The following is an 11,048-nucleotide window of genomic DNA, read 5'->3' on the forward strand; positions in this document are numbered from 1 at the left end:
CCATTATTGCTACACAGAGTGATTGCAGAGCTGTACACAGGATGACTGCGGAGCTGTTGTTATCAGCTCTTTGAGCCCATTATTTCTGCACAGGGTGACTGTGGAGCTGTAGTTTTCAGCTCTTTGAGCCCATTATTTCTACACAGGGTGACTGCGGAGCTGTTGTTTTCAGCTCTTTGAGCCCATTATTTCTACACAGAATGACTGTGGAGCTGTTGTTTTCAGCTCTTTGAGCCCATTATTTCTATACAGGCTGCCTGCGTAGCTGTTGTTTTCAGCTCTTTGAGCCCATTATTTCTACACAGGGTGACTGCGGAGCTGTAGACAGGATGACTGCGGAGCTGTTGTTTTCAGCTCTTTGTGCCCATTATTTCTACACAGGGTGACTGCGGACCTGTTGTTTTCAGCTCTTTGAGCCGATTATTTCTACACAGGATGACTGCAGAGCTCTACACAGGATGACTGCGGAGCTGTTGTTTTCAGCTCTTTGAGCCCATTATTTCTACACAGGGTGACTGCGGAGCTGTTCATTTCAGCTCTTTGAGTCCATTATTTCTGCACAGGGTGACTGCGGAGCTGTTGTTTTCAGCTCTTGATCCCATTATTTCTGCACACGGTGACAGCGGAGCTGTAGTTTTCAGCTCTTTGAGCCCATTATTTCTACACAGGGTGACTGAGGAGCTGTACACAGGGTGACTGTGGAGCTGTTGTTTTCAGCTCTTTGAGCCCATTATTTCTACACAGCGTGACCACGGAGCTGTTGTTTTCAGCTCTTTGAGTCCATTATTTCTACACAGGGTGACTGCGGAGCTTTTCTTTTCAGCTCTTTGAGCCCATTATTTCTACACAGGGTGACTGCAGAGCTGTTGTTTTCAGCTCTTTGAGCCCATTATTTCTACACAGGGTGACTGCGGAGCTGTACACAGGATGACTGCAGAGTTGTTGTTTTCAGCTCTTTGAGCCCATTATTTCTACACAGGGTGACTGCAGAGCTGTTGTTTTCAGCTCTTTGAGCCCATTATTTCTACACAGGGTGACTGCAGAGATGTACACAGGATGACTGCGGAGCTGTTGTTTTCAGCTCTTTGAGCATATTATTTCTACACAGGGTCACTGCGGAGCTTTTGTTTTCACCTCTTTTTGCCCATTATGTTAACACAGGGTGACTGCAGAGCTGTTGTTTTCAGCACTTTGAGCCCATTATTGCTACACAGAGTGATTGCAGAGCTGTACACAGGATGACTGCGGAGCTGTTGTTTTCAGCTCTTTGAGCCCATTATTTCTACACAGGGTGACTGCGGAGCTGTTGTTTTCAGCTCTTTGAGCCCATTTTTTCTACACATTGTGACTGCAGAGCTGTACACAAGATGACTGCGGAGCTGTTGTTTTCACCTCTTTGAGCCCATTATTTCTACACAGGGTGACTGCGGAGCTGTTGTTTTCAGTTCTTTGAGCCCATTATTTCTACACAGGATGACTACAGAGCTGTTGTTTTCAGCTCTTTGAGTTCATTATTTCTACACAGGGTGACTGCGGCGCTGTTGTTTTCAACTCTTTGAGCCGATTATTTCTACAAAGGATGACTGCAGAGCTGTTGTTTTCAGCTCTTTGAGCCCATTATTTCTACACAGGGTGACTGCGGAGCTGTACACACGATGACTGCGGAGCTGTTGTTTTCAGCTCTTTCAACCCATTATTTCTACACAGGGTGACTTCGGGGCTGTTGTTTTCAGCTCTTTGAGCCCATTATTTCTACACAGGGTGATTCCATTATTTCTACACAGGGTGACTGCGGAGCTGTTGTTTTCAGCTCATTGAGCCCATTATTTCTACACAGGGTGACATGCGGAGCTGTTGTTTTCAGCTCTTTGAGCCCATTATTTCTACACAGGGTGACTGCGGAGCTGTACAGAGGATGACTGCGGAGCTGTTGTTTTCAGCCCTTTGAGCCCATTATTTCTACACAGGATGACTGCGGAGCTGTTGTTTTCAGCTCTTTGGGCCCATTATTTCTACACAGGGTGACTGCGGAGCTGTTGTTTTCAGCTCTTTGAGACCATTATTTCTACACAGGGTGACTGCGGAGCTGTACACAGGGTGACTGGGGAGCTGTTGTTTTCAGCTCTTTGAGCCCATTATTTCTACACAGGGTGACTGGGGAGCTGTTGTTTTCACCCCTTTGAGCCCATTATTTCTACAGAGGGTGACTGCGGAGCTGTTGTTTTCAGCTCTTTGAGCCCATTATTTCTACACAGGGTGACTACGGAGCTGTACACAGGATGACTGCAGAGCTGTTGTTTTCAGCTCTTTGAGCCCATTATTTCTACACAGGATGACTGCCGAGCTGTTGTTTTCAGCTCTTTAAGCCAATTATTAGTACACAGGATGACTGCGGAGCTGTTGTTTTCAGCTCTTTGAGCCCATTATTTCTACACAGGGTGACTGTGGAGCTGTACACAGGATGACTGTGGAGCTGTTGTTTTCAGCTCTTTGGGCCCATTATTTATACACAGGGTGACTGCAGAGCTGTTGTTTTCACCTCTTTGAGCCCATTATTTCTATACAGGGTGACTGCAGAGCTGTTGTTTTCAGCTCTTTGAGTCCATTATTTCTACCAAGGGTGACTGCGGAGCTGTACACAGGGTGACTGCAGAGCTTTTGCTTTCAGCTCTTTGAGCCCATTATTTCTACACAGGGTGACTGCGGAGCTGTTGTTTTCAGCTCTTTGAGCCCATTATTTCTACACAGGGTGACTGCAGAGATGTACACAGGATGACTGCGGAGCTGTTGTTTTCAGCTCTTTGAGCATATTATTTCTACACAGGGTCACTGCGGAGCTTTTGTTTTCACCTCTTTTTGCCCATTATGTTAACACAGGGTGACTGCAGAGCTGTTGTTTTCAGCACTTTGAGCCCATTATTGCTACACAGAGTGATTGCAGAGCTGTACACAGGATGACTGCGGAGCTGTTGTTATCAGCTCTTTGAGCCCATTATTTCTGCACAGGGTGACTGTGGAGCTGTAGTTTTCAGCTCTTTGAGCCCATTATTTCTACACAGGGTGACTGCGGAGCTGTTGTTTTCAGCTCTTTGAGCCCATTATTTCTACACAGAATGACTGTGGAGCTGTTGTTTTCAGCTCTTTGAGCCCATTATTTCTATACAGGCTGCCTGCGTAGCTGTTGTTTTCAGCTCTTTGAGCCCATTATTTCTACACAGGGTGACTGCGGAGCTGTACACAGGATGACTGCGGAGCTGTTGTTTTCAGCTCTTTGTGCCCATTATTTCTACACAGGGTGACTGCGGACCTGTTGTTTTCAGCTCTTTGAGCCGATTATTTCTACACAGGATGACTGCAGAGCTCTACACAGGATGACTGCGGAGCTGTTGTTTTCAGCTCTTTGAGCCCATTATTTCTACACAGGGTGACTGCGGAGCTGTTCATTTCAGCTCTTTGAGTCCATTATTTCTGCACAGGGTGACTGCGGAGCTGTTGTTTTCAGCTCTTGATCCCATTATTTCTGCACACGGTGACAGCGGAGCTGTAGTTTTCAGCTCTTTGAGCCCATTATTTCTACACAGGGTGACTGAGGCGCTGTACACAGGGTGACTGTGGAGCTGTTGTTTTCAGCTCTTTGAGCCCATTATTTCTACACAGCGTGACCGCGGAGCTGTTGTTTTCAGCTCTTTGAGTCCATTATTTCTACACAGGGTGACTGCGGAGCTTTTCTTTTCAGCTCTTTGAGCCCATTATTTCTACACAGGGTGACTGCAGAGCTGTTGTTTTCAGCTCTTTGAGCCCATTATTTCTACACAGGGTGACTGCGGAGCTGTACACAGGATGACTGCAGAGTTGTTGTTTTCAGCTCTTTGAGCCCATTATTTCTACACAGGGTGACTGCGGAGCTGTTGTTTTCAGCTCTTTGAGCCCATTATTTCTACACAGGGTGACTGCAGAGATGTACACAGGATGACTGCGGAGCTGTTGTTTTCAGCTCTTTGAGCATATTATTTCTACACAGGGTCACTGCGGAGCTTTTGTTTTCACCTCTTTTTGCCCATTATGTTAACACAGGGTGACTGCAGAGCTGTTGTTTTCAGCACTTTGAGCCCATTATTGCTACACAGAGTGATTGCAGAGCTGTACACAGGATGACTGCGGAGCTGTTGTTTTCAGCTCTTTGAGCCCATTATTTCTACACAGGGTGACTGCGGAGCTGTTGTTTTCAGCTCTTTGAGCCCATTTTTTCTACACATTGTGACTGCAGAGCTGTACACAGGATGACTGCGGAGCTGTTGTTTTCACCTCTTTGAGCCCATTATTTCTACACAGGGTGACTGCGGAGCTGTTGTTTTCAGTTCTTTGAGCCCATTATTTCTACACAGGATGACTACAGAGCTGTTGTTTTCAGCTCTTTGAGTTCATTATTTCTACACAGGGTGACTGCGGCGCTGTTGTTTTCAACTCTTTGAGCCAATTATTTCTACAAAGGATGACTGCAGAGCTGTTGTTTTCAGCTCTTTGAGCCCATTATTTCTACACAGGGTGACTGCGGAGCTGTACACACGATGACTGCGGAGCTGTTGTTTTCAGCTCTTTCAACCCATTATTTCTACACAGGGTGACTTCGGGGCTGTTGTTTTCAGCTCTTTGAGCCCATTATTTCTACACAGGGTGATTCCATTATTTCTACACAGGGTGACTGCGGAGCTGTTGTTTTCAGCTCATTGAGCCCATTATTTCTACACAGGGTGACATGCGGAGCTGTTGTTTTCAGCTCTTTGAGCCCATTATTTCTACACAGGGTGACTGCGGAGCTGTACAGAGGATGACTGCGGAGCTGTTGTTTTCAGCCCTTTGAGCCCATTATTTCTACACAGGATGACTGCGGAGCTGTTGTTTTCAGCTCTTTGGGCCCATTATTTCTACACAGGGTGACTGCGGAGCTGTTGTTTTCAGCTCTTTGAGACCATTATTTCTACACAGGGTGACTGCGGAGCTGTACACAGGGTGACTGGGGAGCTGTTGTTTTCAGCTCTTTGAGCCCATTATTTCTACACAGGGTGACTGGGGAGCTGTTGTTTTCACCCCTTTGAGCCCATTATTTCTACAGAGGGTGACTGCGGAGCTGTTGTTTTCAGCTCTTTGAGCCCATTATTTCTACACAGGGTGACTACGGAGCTGTACACAGGATGACTGCAGAGCTGTTGTTTTCAGCTCTTTGAGCCCATTATTTCTACACAGGATGACTGCCGAGCTGTTGTTTTCAGCTCTTTAAGCCAATTATTAGTACACAGGATGACTGCGGAGCTGTTGTTTTCAGCTCTTTGAGCCCATTATTTCTACACAGGGTGACTGTGGAGCTGTACACAGGATAACTGTGGAGCTGTTGTTTTCAGCTCTTTGGGCACATTATTTATACACAGGGTGACTGCAGAGCTGTTGTTTTCACCTCTTTGAGCCCATTATTTCTATACAGGGTGACTGCAGAGCTGTTGTTTTCAGCTCTTTGAGTCCATTATTTCTACCAAGGGTGACTGCGGAGCTGTACACAGGGTGACTGCAGAGCTTTTGCTTTCAGCTCTTTGAGCCCATTATTTCTACACAGGGTGACTGCGGAGCTGTTGTTTTCAGCTCTTTGAGCCCATTATTTCTACACAGGGTGACTGCAGAGATGTACACAGGATGACTGCGGAGCTGTTGTTTTCAGCTCTTTGAGCATATTATTTCTACACAGGGTCACTGCGGAGCTTTTGTTTTCACCTCTTTTTGCCCATTATGTTAACACAGGGTGACTGCAGAGCTGTTGTTTTCAGCACTTTGAGCCCATTATTGCTACACAGAGTGATTGCAGAGCTGTACACAGGATGACTGCGGAGCTGTTGTTATCAGCTCTTTGAGCCCATTATTTCTGCACAGGGTGACTGTGGAGCTGTAGTTTTCAGCTCTTTGAGCCCATTATTTCTACACAGGGTGACTGCGGAGCTGTTGTTTTCAGCTCTTTGAGCCCATTATTTCTACACAGAATGACTGTGGAGCTGTTGTTTTCAGCTCTTTGAGCCCATTATTTCTATACAGGCTGCCTGCGTAGCTGTTGTTTTCAGCTCTTTGAGCCCATTATTTCTACACAGGGTGACTGCGGAGCTGTACACAGGATGACTGCGGAGCTGTTGTTTTCAGCTCTTTGTGCCCATTATTTCTACACAGGGTGACTGCAGAGCTCTACACAGGATGACTGCGGAGCTGTTGTTTTCAGCTCTTTGAGCCCATTATTTCTACACAGGGTGACTGCGGAGCTGTTCATTTAAGCTCTTTGAGTCCATTATTTCTGCACAGGGTGACTGCGGAGCTGTTGTTTTCAGCTCTTGATCCCATTATTTCTGCACACGGTGACAGCGGAGCTGTAGTTTTCAGCTCTTTGAGCCCATTATTTCTACACAGGGTGACTGAGGAGCTGTACACAGGGTGACTGTGGAGCTGTTGTTTTCAGCTCTTTGAGCCCATTATTTCTACACAGCGTGACCGCGGAGCTGTTGTTTTCAGCTCTTTGAGTCCATTATTTCTACACAGGGTGACTGCGGAGCTTTTCTTTTCAGCTCTTTGAGCCCATTATTTCTACACAGGGTGACTGCAGAGCTGTTGTTTTCAGCTCTTTGAGCCCATTATTTCTACACAGGGTGACTGCGGAGCTGTACACAGGATGACTGCAGAGTTGTTGTTTTCAGCTCTTTGAGCCCATTATTTCTACACAGGGTGACTGCGGAGCTGTTGTTTTCAGCTCTTTGAGCCCATTATTTCTACACAGGGTGACTGCAGAGATGTACACAGGATGACTGCGGAGCTGTTGTTTTCAGCTCTTTGAGCATATTATTTCTACACAGGGTCACTGCGGAGCTTTTGTTTTCACCTCTTTTTGCCCATTATGTTAACACAGGGTGACTGCAGAGCTGTTGTTTTCAGCACTTTGAGCCCATTATTGCTACACAGAGTGATTGCAGAGCTGTACACAGGATGACTGCGGAGATGTTGTTTTCAGCTCTTTGAGCCCATTATTTCTACACAGGGTGACTGCGGAGCTATTGTTTTCAGCTCTTTGAGCCCATTTTTTCTACACATTGTGACTGCAGAGCTGTACACAGGATGACTGCGGAGCTGTTGTTTTCACCTCTTTGAGCCCATTATTTCTACACAGGGTGACTGCGGAGCTGTTGTTTTCAGTTCTTTGAGCCCATTATTTCTACACAGGATGACTACAGAGCTGTTGTTTTCAGCTCTTTGAGTTCATTATTTCTACACAGGGTGACTGCGGCGCTGTTGTTTTCAACTCTTTGAGCCGATTATTTCTACAAAGGATGACTGCAGAGCTGTTGTTTTCAGCTCTTTGAGCCCATTATTTCTACACAGGGTGACTGCGGAGCTGTACACACGATGACTGCGGAGCTGTTGTTTTCAGCTCTTTCAACCCATTATTTCTACACAGGGTGACTTCGGGGCTGTTGTTTTCAGCTCTTTGAGCCCATTATTTCTACACAGGGTGATTCCATTATTTCTACACAGGGTGACTGCGGAGCTGTTGTTTTCAGCTCATTGAGCCCATTATTTCTACACAGGGTGACATGCGGAGCTGTTGTTTTCAGCTCTTTGAGCCCATTATTTCTACACAGGGTGACTGCGGAGCTGTACAGAGGATGACTGCGGAGCTGTTGTTTTCAGACCTTTGAGCCCATTATTTCTACACAGGATGACTGCGGAGCTGTTGTTTTCAGCTCTTTGGGCCCATTATTTCTACACAGGGTGACTGCGGAGCTGTTGTTTTCAGCTCTTTGAGACCATTATTTCTACACAGGGTGACTGCGGAGCTGTACACAGGGTGACTGGGGAGCTGTTGTTTTCAGCTCTTTGAGCCCATTATTTCTACACAGGGTGACTGGGGAGCTGTTGTTTTCACCCCTTTGAGCCCATTATTTCTACAGAGGGTGACTGCGGAGCTGTTGTTTTCAGCTCTTTGAGCCCATTATTTCTACACAGGGTGACTACGGAGCTGTACACAGGATGACTGCAGAGCTGTTGTTTTCAGCTCTTTGAGCCCATTATTTCTACACAGGATGACTGCCGAGCTGTTGTTTTCAGCTCTTTAAGCCAATTATTAGTACACAGGATGACTGCGGAGCTGTTGTTTTCAGCTCTTTGAGCCCATTATTTCTACACAGGGTGACTGTGGAGCTGTACACAGGATGACTGTGGAGCTGTTGTTTTCAGCTCTTTGGGCCCATTATTTATACACAGGGTGACTGCAGAGCTGTTGTTTTCACCTCTTTGAGCCCATTATTTCTATACAGGGTGACTGCAGAGCTGTTGTTTTCAGCTCTTTGAGTCCATTATTTCTACCAAGGGTGACTGCGGAGCTGTACACAGGATGACTGCAGAACTGTTGTTTTCAGCTCTTTGTGCCCATTATTTCGACACAGCGTGACTGCGGAGCTGTTGTTTTCAGCTCTTTGAGCCCATTATTTCTACACAGGATGACTGCAGAGGTCTACACAGGATGACTGCGGAGTTGTTGTATTCATCTCTTTGAGCCCATTATTTCGACAAAGGGTGACTGCGGAGCTGTTGTTTTCAGCTCTTTGAGTCCATTATTTCTACACAGGGTGACTGCAGAGCTGTTGTTATCAGCTCTTTGAGCCCATTATTTCTGCACAGGGTGACTGCGGAGCTGTAGTTTTCAGCTCTTTGAGCCCATTATTTCTACACAGGGTGACTGCAGAGCTGTTGCTTTCAGCTCTTTGAGCCCATTACTTCTACAGAGGGTGATTCCATTATTTCTACACAGGGTGACTGCGGAGCTGTTGTTTTCAGCTCATTGAGCCCATTATTTCTACACAGGGTGACTGCAGAGCTGTTGTTTTCACCTCTTTGAGACCATTATTTCTACACAAGGTGACTGCGGAGCTGTTGTGTTCAGCTCTTTGAGCCCATTATTTCTACACAGGGTGACTGCGGAACTGTTGTTTTCACCTCTTTGAGCCCATTATTTCTACACAGGGTGACTGCGGAGCTGTACACACGATGACTGCGGAGCTGTTGTTTTCACCTCTTTGAGCCCATTATTTTAACACAGGGTGACTGCAGAGCTGTTGTTTTCAGCTCTTTGAGCCCATTATTTCTACACAGAGTGATTGCAGAGCTGTACACAGGATGACTGCAGAGCTGTTGTTTTCAGCTCTTTGAGCCCATTATTTCTACACAGGGTGACTGCGGAGCTGTTGTTTTCAGCTCTTTGAGCCCATTATTTCTACACAGGGTGACTGCAGAACTGTACACAGGATGACTGCGGAGCTGTTGTTTTCAGCTCTTTGAGCATATTATTTCTACACAGGGTGATTGCTGAGCTGTTGTTTTCAGTTCTTTGAGCCCATTATTTCTACACAGGGTGACTGCGGAGCTGTTGTTTTCAGTTCTTTGAGCCCAATATTTCTACACAGGATTACTGCAGAGCTGTTGTTTTCAGCTCTTTGAGTTCATTATTTCTACACAGGGTGACTGCTTCGCTGTTGTTTTCAACTCTTTGAGCCCATTATTTCTACAAAGGATGACTGCAGAGCTGTTGTTTTCAGCTCTTTGAGTCCAATATTTCTACACAGGGTGACTGCGGAGCTGTACACACGATGACTGCGGAGCTGTTGTTTTCAGCTCTTTGAAACCATTATTTCTACACAGGGTGACTTTGGAGCTGTTGTTTTCAGCTCGTGGAGCCCATTATTTTTACACAGGGTGATTCCATTATTTCTACACAGGGTGACTGGGGAGCTGTTGTTTTCAGCTCTTTGAGCCCATTATTTCTACACAGGGTGACATGCTGAGCTGTTGTTTACAGCTCTTTGAGCCCATTATTTCTACACAGGGTGACTGCGGAGCTGTACACAGGATGACTGCGGAGCTGTTGTTTTCAGCCCTTTGAGCCCATTATTTCTACACAGGATGACTGCGGAGCTGTTGTTTTCAGCTCTTTGGGCCCATTATTTCTACACAGGGTGACTGCGGAGCTGTTGTTATCAGCTCTTTGAGACCATTATTTCTACACAGGGTGACTGCGGAGCTGTACACAGGGTGACTGGGGAGCTGTTGTTTTCAGCTCTTTGAGCCCATTATTTCTACACAGGGTCACTGCGGAGCTGTTGTTTTCACCTCTTTGAGCCCATTATTTCTACAGAGGGTGACTGCAGAGGTGTTGTTTTCAGCTCTTTGAGCCCATTATTTCTACACAGGGTGACTACGGACCTGTACACAGGATGACTGCAGAGCTGTTGTTTTCAGCTCTTTGTGCCCATTATTTCTACACAGGGTGACTGCGGAGCTGTTGTTTTCAGGTCTTTGAGCCCATTATTTCTACACAGGATGACTGCAGAGCTCTACACTGGATGACTGCGGAGCTGTTGTTTTCAGCTCTTTGAGCCCATTATTTCTACACAGGATGACTGCGGAGCCGTTGTTTTCAGCTCTTTAAGCCCATTATTACTACACAGGATGACTGCAGAGCTGTTGTTTTCAGCTCTTTGAGCCCATTATTTCTACACAGGGTGACTGTGGAGCTGTACACAGGATGACTGTGGAGCTGTTGTTTTCAGCTCTTTGGGCCCATTATTTCTACACAGGGTGACTGCAGAGCTGTTGTTTTCACCTCTTTGAGCCCATTATTTCTATACAGGGTGACTGCGGAGTTGTTGTTTTCAGCTCTTTGAGTCCATTATTTCTACCCAGGGTGACTGCGGAGCTGTACACAGGATGACTGCAGAACTGTTGTTTTCAGCTCTTTCTGTCCATTATTTCTACACAGCGTGACTGCGGAGCTGTTGTTTTCAGCTCTTTGAGCCCATTATTTCTACACAGGATGACTGCAGAGGTCTACAGAGGATGACTGCGGAGCTGTTGTATTCAGCTCTTTGAGCCCATTATTTCGACACAGTGTGACTGCGGAGCTGTTGTTTTCAGCTCTTTGAGTCCATTATTTCTACACAGGGTGACTGCAGAGCTGTTGTTATCAGCTC

Source organism: Ambystoma mexicanum, chromosome 8 (assembly GCF_040938575.1).
Source record: "Ambystoma mexicanum isolate Mex_15411 chromosome 8, UKY_AmexF1_1, whole genome shotgun sequence".
In the NCBI taxonomy this organism is placed as follows: domain Eukaryota; kingdom Metazoa; phylum Chordata; class Amphibia; order Caudata; family Ambystomatidae; genus Ambystoma; species Ambystoma mexicanum.